Below are 13,756 nucleotides of genomic sequence, written 5' to 3' on the forward strand. Positions count from 1 at the left end.
AAACTACACAGATGATCATTACATGTAGTGTGTGTAAGTGCAACTAACTAAATGTTGTTTAGAAACGCAGTTGTAGTTTTTTATTGTTATCTAAAAATGCCTACTTCCAGCCCTCATCAGCTAATCCATTTTGTTTGTACACACACTATGATTAAACATAACTAATTATAATTAATACAATTATGTTTCATCTTTCCTGTATTAAGCGTTGGTTCTTTTCCTACACACTCTTAATTTATTATAAACACAGAGTGAAATGAAGACTGAATCACTCAATTTAAGTATATCAGTTAATATTAGAAACACCCATTTGTATTTTACAGCCTGGACTTAAAAACTAGTTTTTTAGGGCGAGACATCATTTATTAGACTGAAACCCATAACTGAGTTCATTCGACACAGACACACTGGGAAACTACAGCTCTTTTTTGCTCAGCTTGTGAAAATGGAGCGTTTGTCTGCAGCAAACACACAATTTTCTCTCAACCTGTTTAAGAAGATCAAAGAAGGAAATGCATCAAAAAATATCTTTTATTCTCCGATCAGCATCTCCTCGGCTTTGGCCATGGTGTCGCTCGGAGCGAAAGGAAACACAGCGGTGCAGATGTTCAAAGTGATCTCAGACTTACATGCTTTTTATATATGTTTATATTTGAGCAGTGCATTCAAAATAGATGTTGAAATGATCACAACAGTGAGGTTATCTTTATCAATTCTACCACAATATTGCTGTGTAGGTCCTGGGCTTCACCAGTCCCGGCGCCGCAACTCCAGCGGACCAAATTCATTCCAGCTTTAACAAGCTCATGAATGAACTGAACAAACCAGGAGTCCCGTATGTGTTGAGTCTTGCCAACCGCCTCTATGGAGAGCAATCCTACATATCATTTTGAATTTTAGAAAAGATAAAGAACTTGCTGCCACGAGGAAGCGTCAGTGTCACGACAAAACTAATCTTGGTGAACGCCATCTACTTCAAGGGGAACTGGGAGAAGAAATTCTCAAAGGAAGCCATCAGAGATGGACAGTTCAAGCTGAACAAGGTAAGATTTCATGCTCTTTTGTGACATCTTTATGATTGGCAGACTCAAACTAAACCAGTGAAGATGATGAATAAGAAATCAGAGTTTCCTCTGGCCTTCATCCCAGGGATGAACAGTCAGGTTCTGGAGCTGCCATATGTTGGGAAGAATCTCAGTATGTTGATCATCCTTCCTAACAAGATTGAAGACGAAACCACTGGCCTTCAGAAGGTGAGAGAGCAGAGATTATATGATGCATTTTTTCATTATTTGGAATTGCTGGTTGCTGCATAGACACACATTAATACTCTCTCTTGTTATCCAGCTTGAAAAGGCACTGACCTATGAGAAGCTCATGGAGTGGACCAAACCCAGCAATATGTTTCGAGAGGAAGTTCAAGTATCTCTGCCCAAATTCAAGATGGAGGAAACTTATGACATGAAGAGTATTCTGACCAGCATGGGAATGGAGGATGTTTTTGATGAGCGGAAGGTGAATCTTTCAGGCATGTCACCCAACAATGATCTAGTGGTGTCTGCAGTGATTCATAAAGCCTTTGTTGAAGTAAACGAGGAAGGAACCGAAGCGGCTGCAGCCACTGGTATCGGTTTAGTAACAACTTCAATGCCAACAGATCCGAAAAGCTTTATTGCAGACCATCCGTTCCTTTTCTTCATCCGTCATAATCCTTCTAATAGCATTCTGTTTTATGGACGCTTCTGTTCTCCTTGAAGATGTTAGTGATGGAGTGATAATACTAGCTGCATGTAAATGGACAGCACTGCGTTCTGATACAAAACAGGCTACAGAATGGGAAAAATGTTTCTGGAAATAATGTATTCAACATTTTTATGCTACTAATATGTTACTTTATAAGGAAAACAGTATCTAAAACTCCCAAACCATTTCAGTTATATATTGAATTTATTGATTTTGTTAGAGCTCCACTAGTGAACTCATTTAAAGAAAATTGGGTCGTAGGTCTCTTGTGGTAGAGTTGAAAGAAAAATAAAGTCTCTGGCAAAAAGTTTCTTGTTTCTTAAGTCTCTGGATTAAATGGCTACTGTAGTAGCACCTCAATTCATTGATGCGAAAAAAAAGAAGAAGAAAATATTCCATTCATTGCTATTGACAAATAAAGTGCATTAAACATCACATTACATCAAGGTTTCCCAAACAGGGGTTAGTGAAGGAACATTAAATCATAATGTAAAATTAAAATAAATAATTTTAAAATAACATTAACAACAAACTAGTTTGAGAACAAACTTTGAGTTGGCTTGAGAAATTCTACCCTGAAAGTTTGAAGCAGTTGTAAAAGTATGAAAATTGATGTTGCTATTGTGATTTAGCACATAGCTTACATGATTTAACATGTTGTTAGCATGTTTTAACATAATTAGCTTGCTGCTTGCATTTTTATAGGCTGATTAAAGTTTTGTCAGCATGATTAGCAAGTTAATAGCATGGTTCTAGCATGATTAACAAGTTACTAGGATGTTTCTAGCCTGATTGGCATGTTTCTAGAATGATTAACATGTTACTAACATGTTGCTAGCATGTTTCTACCATGATTGGCATGTTATTAGCATGATGCTAACATGATTTGCATGTTACTACCATGTCATTAACATGATTAACAAGTTACTAGCATGTTGCTAGCATAATTAACATGATGCTAGCATGATTAACATGTTGTTAACATGATTAGCAAGTTACTAGCATGATGCTAGCATGATTTGCATGTGACTAGCATGTCGTTAACATGATTAGCAAGTTACTAGCATGATGCTAGCATGATTTGCATGTGACTAGCATGTCGTTAACATGATTAGCAAGTTACTAGCATGATGCTAGCATGATTTGCATGTCGTTAACATGATTAGCAAGTTACTAGCATGATGCTAGCAGGATATGCATGTTACTAGCATGTTGTTAACATGATTAACAAGTTACTAGCATGTTGCTAGCCTGTTTCTAGCATAATTACCATGATGCTAGCATGATTAGCATGTTAATAGCATGTTGCTAACATGATTAAGAAGTTACTAGCATATTGTTAGCATGTTGCTAGCACGATTAACATGTGTGTAAAACCACCTAAAACCAGTTGATTCACTAAAAACCAGCTAAAACCAGCCTAGACTGGTTGTCTAATCTTAGCTGGTTTAAGCTGAAAATAGCTGGTTTAACCTTGGCTGGTCTTTCAGCAGGTCTCCCAGATTAGCCAGCTAAGACCAGCCTGACCAACTAAAAAGTGGCCAAAACCACTTCAAGGTCTCTTTGTTTAAAAGTTTTCACCCCCTCAATGAAAGTCTATGGGATTTGGGGTGGTTTTGACAATCTGGTTTTCAAAAACAGTAAGCTGGATCAGTTAGAAAACATACAGCAACTAACTTCAGACCAGTCAGACCAGAAGAAGGAGAAGAAGCTTTTATAGCAAATCAGTATTGGCTTTCTCAAGCCAACTTAATAAAACTTAAATAATTAACAAATTTAAAACACATGTGAGGCGCGGCTAGACGACAGAACATGCATCCTGTTTGTTTGCTTTATTTTACAAAAGCACAAATGTTCTGTTTTTACTGTGAGTGTGCAAAAAAAGTAAACACATTGCGGTTTCGAATTATGTCTAACTCTTATCTGTATGACAAAAATAGTGGAGTATTTGTTTCAGCTATTTGATCGCAACGCATGCACACACTGTCAGGATCTAATACACTTGTTAATGCCAGATTTTTAAAAACAAATGCCGGAATGCAAAAATCCTAAATCTGTCATTTTCCGGAACAGGATCCGGCATGATCCGGCTCAAATTAAGCACTGTGTCAGTGCCTATAGCTGTGTGGTTAGCGCACTGACATATAGCACAACTGCGCTTCAGGGGGACCTGGGTTTGAATCCCGACCCAGGGTCCTTTGCCAATCCTGCATCTCTGCTTTCCTGTCAGTCTCCACTGTCCTATCATCCAACAAGCAAAGTTTCCTTATACTTTAGCAAAGGAAAACCAGTGTCCTCTTGGCTTATATTGAAATCCTCCAACATTCTTCTTTACAAATCCTTGTTTTGTACTTCTAATTTGTGACCGTTGTTTTGTTTTGATCGCTCCACTTCTTTTGACCTGTTGAAGAGAAACACCTATTGTCATGATAGAGCTTGAACAAGCCAGGACATTTTTAATACAACTGCAATTGGATTTATCTAAAAGAAGAAAGTCATATACACCTAGGATGGCTTGAGGGTGAGTAAATAATGGGCTAATTTTCATTTCTGAGTGAACAAACCCTTTAACGGAAAAAAAAAAAAAAAAATGTCACTCATGAATCATGATGAGCTTGTTCAGTTTAATTAGGCTTAGGGTTGGAACTAAACTTTGCAGGACAGTGGCTGTCCAAGACCGAATTTGCGCATCCCTGGCATAAAATTTTGTAGGGACGCTAGGGTACTAACAAGTACCTAACAATATCCAGCGACTACTAAACTGTCCCTAGCAATAATTTTGATCAAACAACTATATGTGTATGTAACCATTGTTGTTTCAGATTCGGACTTAAAAGTCAGAATCTGAAACAATAATCTTTTGTTTGAAAAATAATTTTTTGATTATGATCGTAACATCGGAACCCATATCACGAATCGTTTGACTCAGATCGGCACCTCGGAGTGGGTTCGCAAACCATTTGATTTAGATCTGGACTTTGGAGTTGTCTTGCAAATCATTAAACTTTGTATCAAAAGATTTACAAACCCACAAGGATGATTTGCGAATCTTTTGACTCGGATCGTAACATCAGAACACAGATCATGAATCATTTGATTGAGAGGGGGACTTCAGTGCAGGTTCATGAATCATTTAAATCAGTTTGGGACTTTGGTGCAGGTTTGTGAATCATTTTATTCAGATCGGGACTTTGAAGCGGGTTCACGAATCCTATTTATTCAGCTTTCAGATGATGTATAAATCACAATTTAAAAAACTTGACCCTTATGACTGGTTTTGTGGTCCATAGTCACATATACGGTCAAACCAAAATTTGTTCAGACACCTTCAACATTTCTCACGTCATCACAGTTTATCCGCTAGTGTTAAAAATGGTAATAAAATATGACTAGAACTTGAAGTTAAATAGTGTCAGAACCAATTCATCTTAATAATGTCAGATAACATTGATAGAAAGGAACAAAACATGGTCAGGTAAAACATTTTTTTTTTTTTTTTTTTTTTTTTTTTTATCAGTTTACTGGTAGTCCACTATATGAAGAATTTTTGGGTATAATATTTATTTTACTATCCTTACACAAATGAATTTTAGTGTCTGTAGTGTAAAAAAATATCAAAAATTATATCTAGTGTCTGAATAATTTTTGGTTTGACTGTAATTATATAATTATATCATGCACGAAAAAGGTGTTTCATAAGGCATGTCTTCACAATACATGACCTGTTTTATGCAACCAAACATCTGACATGCCCACCTTAGTAAAAACTACCCAGATCACGATCACAACATGACGCATTAACAAGTGTAACTAAATAAATGTTGTTTAGAAAAGCAGTTGCACTTGGAGTTTGTGGTTACGAGGATTATTATTTTATCATTTGGTTTTTTATTACACTACTTAAAAAGTTTCACAGAGACACCTGCTTCCACCCTTATCAGGAAATACATTGTAAGTTTGCACACAGATTGTGATTAAACATAACTAAATATAATTTAAACAATTATGATTCACTTTTCTTGTATTCCGCTTTTGTTTATTCACCTAGACACTCGTCATTTACTGTAAACAATGAGTGAAATAAAGAATGAATCACTCAATTTAAGTAGATAAGTGCATCAATTAATATTGGAAACAATAATTTGTATTGTACAGGAAAGCTGGATTTGGATTTAAGGTTAGTCGTTTTAGGGTGAGGCATCCCTTTATTAGACTGACACCCACAGGTGTTGATTCATTCGCACTCGGACACACTGAGAAACTTCATTTCTGCTGATTATTCCAGGTAATGCTTTTACTGAACTCTATGAATTTCTGTTTATGAAAAGTAGACTAGTGTTAATGATGATGATCTGCTGTTATTCAAACAACTGCTATTTCTTCCTCAGCTTGTGAAAATGGAGTGCTTGTCTGCTGCAAACACACAATTTTCTCTCAACCTGTTCAAGAAGATCAGTGGAGGAAACGCCTCAAAAAATGTGTTCTACTCTCCGATCAGCGTCTCCTCGGCTCTGGCCATGGTGTCACTTGGAGCAAAAGAAAACACAGCGGCGCAGATGTTGAAGGTGATCTCACAATTATGCACTTTTTATGGCCAGTTGCTCAGAATACGTATATTCGACAACTGCAATCTATTCAACAAAGCAACCTGAAAAATTAAGCTCAAATGCACCTGTGGCAAAAAATGTAAACTGATATCTCCGTCTGACACACATAGAGCAAAAGACAGAAATAACTGACTTAAAATCATTTTTAGTTGGTGATAATCAGGAACCCTGCACAGGCATCTGGCACAATTGTTTACGGTTCATCAAACAAGCAAGAAAACATTTTCTAATAAAAATTTCTAAAGCTTACTTGGATTTTACAAAATTGTGTAGGTCCTGGGCTTTACCACTCCTCCTAGACCCTGCACAACTCCAGGATCTCATGTTTCAACGGACCAAATTCATTCCAGCTTCAACAAGCTCATGAGTGAACTGAACAAACCAGGAGTCCCGTATTTGCTGAGTATTGCCAACCGCCTCTACGGAGACCAATCCTACCAGTTTGTTGAGGTAAGACTCAAACCATATAATTTTGGAAGTTTGTTTATGATATTAAAGGGGTCATCGGATGCCCATTTTCCACAAGTTGATATGATTCTTTAGGGTCTTAATGAAAAGTCTATAATATACTTTGGTTAAAAATTCTCAATGGTAGTGTAAAACAACACCGTTTTTACCTTGTCAAAATGCAAAAAAAAAAAAACAAGCCATTCTGATGGATTTTTCCTTTAAATGCAAATGAGCTCTGCTCGCCCCGCCCCTCTCTTCTCTCTGTGGAGTGACAAGCTTGTTTACTTTAGCTGCATTTAGTGCGGAACTTGCAAACTAACATGTTATTAGGAAAGGTGATTGCAGAGATTCATAAAAAAAACGTATACTCATTTCTGCTGTAAGTGAAGCTGGATCACGAATGATTTGCGTGAACATAGATGGATATATGTAGATCGGGAGGCGCATTCCCTTCACAAACAAACGTAATCTACTGCAATTCAGCGGCTCAGATGTTGGGAGTAAATGACGACCACTATGTTCATTATTACATCCAGCAACACAACACCTCAATCACTCAATCTGAGATATTCTTGTCTAACTTACATCCCTGCTCCGGCATCGAAACAATGGAGGTCGGACTGTTACAGCTGATTTAGGGCGGGTCTGATTAAGATGCTCATGTCAATCAACTATCGTGGGAGCGGCCTCTGTCGGTGTGACATCGACAGGCATCTGAGAATGGCTCGATTTGAAAAAGGGGATATTATTTTTAAAGATTAATTAAAAACCACTGCATGGATTTTTATCATTATAGGGTAGATTTGTACACACACTGCCAACACATTAATATTCAAACATGTAAAAGTGAACTTTGCATCCGATGACCCCTTTAAAGTACAACGTTTTGGAAATATTAACCTCAATATGTTTCCTGTGTTACAGAAATTCCTTAATGACACAAAAAAATACTATGAAGCCAAACTGGAGAAAGTGGATTTCAAGAAGAATCCAGAGGCTGCGCGTGTCAGTATCAACACATGGGTGGAGAAAAAAACACAAGGTGAAAACCAGCATGAATATTATCTGAATTTTAAACTTACTCAACAAATAATATTTTATATTTTTAGGCATTTTTTCAGAAAACTATAGGGTTCTTGACCAGTGTTGGGGGTAACAGATTACAAGTAACGCAAGTTATGTAATATTATTACTTTTTCCAAGTAACAAGAATTAACAAGAAAATATCCAAGTTCCTTTTTTCAAATAAGTAACTCCAGTTACTTTTCCCCCATTTATTGATTAAAAGCTCTCCTGTCCCCATGCTGAGAGAAATCGGGAGTAAGATGTTAGTTCTAGAATAAATGTGAACATGCATTAATTCATCTCACTCACAAAAACAGATTCAGTATTCCTCAAAATGAATAAAAACAGTGAAATTCAACTCAGAATATGACGCAAACCTGCAATAATTAAATATGTTAATACAACTATCCTTTATGCATTTAATCCCATTTTATTAACCAATGTCTTTGCTGCCGACCTTCAATGATCCAATTCAACCATACTAATAAGCAAAAATTACTCAAGATAATCTAACATTTGTTTTCCTTTTTTTGACATTTGTTTCTTCTGCAGTTTACTGTACAGATGTGAATTTACTTTTCTCAAAGCCTGAGGCTTTAGGTGTGAAAAGGATATTACATTTGCCAAAAATAGAACTTTTAATATTAAAAACAGATTTAAAAAGTAATGCAAAAGTAAAGTAACGCATTACTTTCCATAAAAATTATGTAACGTAATTAACTTTTTTAAAAAGTAACTTTTCCCAACACTGTTCTTGAGTTGAGCTATAAAGAATCTGTGACACAGTTCTAATGAAAAAAGTAAGCTTAATGGCTAAATAAAAAGTGTATTAAAGTCACTGTTTCATTCACAATGTTGCTCTTTGAATTTTAGACAAGATCAAGGAATTGCTGCAACGGGATCACGTCAGTCCAGCAACAAAACTAATCTTGGTAAATGCCATCTACTTCAAGGGGAACTGGGAAAAGAAATTCCCCAAGGAAGCCACCAAAGATGGACAGTTTAAGCTGAACAAGGTGAGATTTCATGCTTTTTTGTGAAATTTCTTTAACAGTCATGAAATATGAGGACTTGTGACATCTTTATGTTTGGCAGACTCAAACTAAACCAGTGAAGATGATGAATCATCAATCAAAGTTTCCACTGGCTTCCATCCCAGAGATGAACAGTCAGGTTCTGGAGCTGCCGTATGTCGGGAAGAATCTCAGTATGTTGATCATCCTTCCTAACAAGATTGAAGACGAAACCACTGGCCTTCAGAAGGTGAGACGGCAGAGTTTATGTGGTGCATTTTTTTTAATTATTTGGAATTGCTGGTTAATGCTGCATTAATATGCCATTGATGAGCCTGTATAATTATATGCATTCTTTTTAAATGAAAAACAAGTAGACGCATATTAACACGACTCTCTTATCATCCAGCTTGAAAGGGCACTGACCTACGAGAAGCTGATGGACTGGACCAAACCCAGCCAGATGCTTGAGCAAAAAGTTCAAGTATCTCTGCCCAAATTCAAGATGACAGAAACCTATGACATGAAGAATCTTCTGATCAGCATGGGAATAGAGGATGTTTTTGATGGGCGGAAGGTGAATCTTTCAGGCATGTCGCCCAACAATGATCTGGTGCTGTCGGGAGTGATTCATAAAGCCTTTGTTGAAGTAAACGAGGAAGGAACAGAAGCGGCTGCGGCCACCGCCACCGTCGGTGTAACAGCCTCAAGGCCAGTCGACCCTAAAACCTTTAAAGCAGACCATCCGTTCCTTTTCTTCATCCGTCATAATCCCTCCAACAGCATTCTGTTTTTTGGACGCTTCTGTTCTCCTTGAAAATGGTAAAGATGGAGTGATAATTTCACGTGTTCCTCTGATAAATAAAGGCTCTAGCAAATAACTGAGTGCTATTACTTTATGTTTTCATCTTTTCAAAAACATTAGTGTGTCCCAATTAGTAGCATGTTGAAATCAGTTTCCCCAAAGGTGCCTAGATGATTGGAGATTCATGCTTGACATGTTAGAGAAAATATAGGCCTGTAAAATTACACAAACCAATATCAATAATAAACTGTGCAACAAGGTAGCAACAAGTAGGCTATGTTGTTAAATCTCTTAATAATTCATGTCATACTCTAGACCTGTGAGGGGGTAAATTAAACTCAATCTGCTCTGACGTCACAGTTGTTTTGCATTGTGGTATATGCACTGCCTGAAGTGCACACATCAGTAGATTCTCTGTCTAAATTAAGGGGTTGAGGGTCTGTCAATATAAACGTCCCTCTTTTATATTGTTCATATCCCCAAGTTTGTGAGTGTGCATCTAAAAGTTAAATGGAATGCATCTTATAAGACTAATATTGCCCACAACCCATGGCAAGTTGGACGAGGATTCGATTATAACTACAAACACAAATAAAGTGTAAAAAAAAAAAAAAAAAAAAAAACTACAAACCAGTGTTGCCAACTAATTTTCAGGGAAAGTTGATAAAGGAAGGTTGATTTGTTGCTAAAAGTTGCTAAATGACGTTGTGATGTCACTGCGCGATGACGTCATCACGTAAACACAATGGAAAATTTTGTCACTGCATCAAAACTCAGCAACAAATATATTTTACAGTATATATGAAGAGTTCAGATGCAAAACCAGCTGAAAGCTATCTCAGTCAAAAATGAGATAATGATACTGTGTGAATGCTCCTACACCTAGTATACGTCCATCAAATATTTTTACTTCAAACTCTCTAAATCCCAGCCTCAGCCCAATCAGAAGTACCGGTACCTACATAGAAACCTATACAAAGTAGCCAGAAAGAAATGCTAATTTTAAAGAAATACGTCATATGGATTTAGAGGCTTGTGCATCTGAACTCTTCATATGTTAATTTAGATGTGCTTGTAAAATAATATAAATGCATTACTATAACTATTTTTAAAGTACAACACTGAATCATTGAACACTTAAGTTTTTTTTTTATTAGCTAGTAAACTACACATTCTCAACAACTGTAGTTTTATTAGTGTATTAGTTTTACAGTGTATTAGTAGTTAGTCTGTAAAAATGGGGCACAATATGAAGGAATTTTTCATACTGATTTTTAATTCATGTAATGTGTGTACTCCTAGGCATCTTTGGTTTCCTCTTTTTGTGTAATTTAGATGAAAAACATGTGCTTTTTTATCGTTTGAGTCACTTAAGTTGCTAAATATTGGCAAATAAATTTTAAAAATAGCTACATTTGATGCTAGGTGCTTTTGTAAGAAAATATTGCTAGGGTAGTCTGAAAAGTTGCTAAATTTAGGAACAAAATTGCTATGTTGGCAATACTGCTACAAACAATATGGCAGACATGTGAAACTGATGGTTAAGACCTAGAGTGGTTTAGATAAAGAGGTTTGGTTAGGTATTAATATCTAACCAGATTTTTAAGCATTTTGAGCATGTTCTAAGAATTAGGCTACTGTATACAGGTTACTAATTAATGTGAATAATGCAGAAAAATTCTAAAGTAAAGTTCATTGCAACCCAGTAGTATTGACTCAAGTATTAACAAAACCTTCAGAAGGGATTACTAATTATTTGGATCAGTATTCTAAAGTGAAAAGCATGACAACAGATTGATTGTAAGTCACTGTAAGCTTTTAAGGTGTATGTTAGATTTTGTATATTTATGACTTAAGTGCTACATCCTCCTGAAGGAATTCCTAATTATTTGGATCAGTATTGTGAAGAACATGGTAAACCACTAGTAATGACTCAAGTGTTACCAAATCCGTCCCAAGGAATTTTACAAAAATCTCAAAAGCTTACAATGACTTCTGTCATTACTAGGAATTTATCATGCTTTTCACTTTAGAATACTGATCCAAATAATTAGAATGTAGTAACACTTGAGTCATAACTATCCAACACTTCACAAAATACTGATCCAAATAATTAGTAATTCCTTCTGAAGGACTTTGGTAAAACTTGAGTCAGATTATTGGCTTACCATGACCTTCACTTTAGAATTAGTTATACATTGTTCATTATTTATATTAATTATGAACCTGCATACAGTAGTTCTTAATAGCTCTCTGGGAGGTATGAAAAAATAGTAGTTATTGGTTATCTAATAGTGAAGTACCACATAATTTGACTAAGCACTATTACCTACAAATTCATTAATCAGATTTCCTGTTAGTTAATAGTGGTTATAGAGTGATAATAATGCTTTACTCATTTGTTTCTGTGTAGTTATTCATTTATAATGAAACAGTATTGTAAAGTGTTACCGAATTTGGCAGATCAACGTGCCATTTTTCTCCTGTATAGCAGAAAAATAGTATGTTCACTACGTACTCAAACGTATGTAATTTTCCTTTACAAAAAGAGTGCATGCATGCTTATAGGACATAGTATAGCCTAAGTAGTCGAATTAGTGCACAGCAAACCGAAAACAATCTGAACTAACCTGTAAAATGATACTGAATAGTGTTCAATAATAGTCCTACTGCATCTTCATCACTAGATGGCGATAGAGCTCTTCATAACCTTTTTTAAACCAAGTATTACTACAAATAAAGCCAAAGAACAATTAAACCATTGTAACCACACGCTGATAGCACACGTACATCACGGAGATGTCCATTTGACGTCTGCTTTTACATCTGGAAGACGTATTTTTTTAAGAGTGTTTGCTCATCTGCAATACATCTATGGGACATTTCCAATCAGATGTCAAATAGATGTCTATTAGATGTCTTTAAAATGTTTATGATTCAGTATTAGGGGTGTAATGGTACACAGATGTCACGGTTCGGTACGTACCTCGGTTCGATACAATTTCGGTACAACAGAAAAAAAACAAATCTACTACGCTAGGTTTCTTTTCATTTCTTTTTAACAGACAGTAGTGCAAATTAAAAAAAAAAAAATCCACCTACATGTGAAAATATTAAATATTATATCAAATTAATGTCATATATAGGCTATAAAATCTGCAGTACATATATACATACAAAGAATAAATACTTGAAATATATTTAATTTAGTTAACTGATAGACAAAGGGAAAAAAAACTGTGCGACACGCCTATATTTGCTGAGTTTCAGTTCAGTTTTGTGACAGAAAGGAAACTCAAATGGCAGAAAACAACTCTATTTGTTTTTTGTTTAAGTTGATTTTGCTGGTATGAGGAAAGTTGAAGTAATCGTGCCGGTGCACACAAACACAAAACATATGAGTTCCAGGCTTCCAGCATTGCTAACTAGACAGCGCAGTTGGTATTTTATCAAAATAAAACACAGCGAACCAACAATTTTGAAGTTGGAGGAGAAAATGAGATGGGAGTTTTTAGATGTACGAGGAGAAATCCTAAAATGTTTTCCTCAAAAAAACATAATTGTTATCCAATTGTAATAGTTGTTGCCATCTTTTGCTGAAAAGCCATAAGGTAACTATATACCAAAATTAAAAATCAACTCAAAACTTATCTAGAACCAGACAACCTTGTAACAAAAGCTTACTTAATTCATATAGTATGATAATACATGCAATACAATGCTGTTGGGGCATGTTGTCACAAAAGGTCAGTGTGTGTGTTCAATGAAATGTTTTTTTAATGGCTAATAATGTTTTAAAAATGTTCAATCACATGTGGACCAGTGTTATTTTTTTTATTATTATTTATATATGAGTATATCAATATTTTAAATTAGCTTTAATGGTTCAGTGAGCATGAGGAATCATTTTCATGTATGAACTGGTACCACACAGTCTTGAGCTTAACCCTGTTGAAAGTCTTTAGGATGTGGAGTCAACTTTACAGAGCACAGTAAATCCCACTGTCAATACAAGATCTCAGCCAAAAATTAATCTGAAGTACCTGCTTATTCAAATCCAGTGACAGGCAGTG

The 13,756-nt window shown here is 35.7% G+C and overlaps 1 pseudogene; it reads left to right on the forward strand.

Annotated features, from left to right (window-relative positions):
• The first annotated feature begins 445 nt into the window (after positions 1-445).
• On the forward strand, positions 446-1,755 carry LOC127178060 (leukocyte elastase inhibitor-like; annotated as a pseudogene).
• The last annotated feature ends 12,001 nt before the right edge of the window (positions 1,756-13,756 follow it).

This window comes from Labeo rohita, chromosome 16 (genome assembly GCF_022985175.1).
Source record: "Labeo rohita strain BAU-BD-2019 chromosome 16, IGBB_LRoh.1.0, whole genome shotgun sequence".
Taxonomy (NCBI): domain Eukaryota; kingdom Metazoa; phylum Chordata; class Actinopteri; order Cypriniformes; family Cyprinidae; genus Labeo; species Labeo rohita.